The sequence below is a fragment of the Penaeus monodon genome, chromosome 25 (genome assembly GCF_015228065.2).
Source record: "Penaeus monodon isolate SGIC_2016 chromosome 25, NSTDA_Pmon_1, whole genome shotgun sequence".
Taxonomy (NCBI): domain Eukaryota; kingdom Metazoa; phylum Arthropoda; class Malacostraca; order Decapoda; family Penaeidae; genus Penaeus; species Penaeus monodon.
The window spans coordinates 33,022,077-33,022,465 of record NC_051410.1 but is presented as its reverse complement, the minus strand read 5'-3'; positions in this window follow the sequence as shown (position 1 = coordinate 33,022,465).

Below are 389 nucleotides of genomic sequence, written 5' to 3'. Positions count from 1 at the left end.
ATAGGGCATCAATTACGAGAATACGACGCCATGCTATGAGTTCAAGCTAGAGTATAAGGCAAGAGTATAAGCAAAAAGTCGATAAACTGTAGCTGATTGCCTGACCTTTCTGCAAAACTTTTCATCAACGAAATCAAAATGTGTCATCACTTCTGAAGGAAATTGTAAACACAGGACAATTATCACTCATTCTGGAACTTGTCTTCGAGTGCGTCGCGTTTATCCAATGAATAGAGGAAATGCGAGGATCAGCAGCACTCGCGTAGAGGAATAGAAAAGATAATAAATAACTTTAGGTCAACGAGAAACAAAATCCTGGCTACTCTTGCACCAGGTACTCTAGACTGTGAGTAGGTGTGAGGAGGTGGCTTCCTCGCTAAATTGGTATG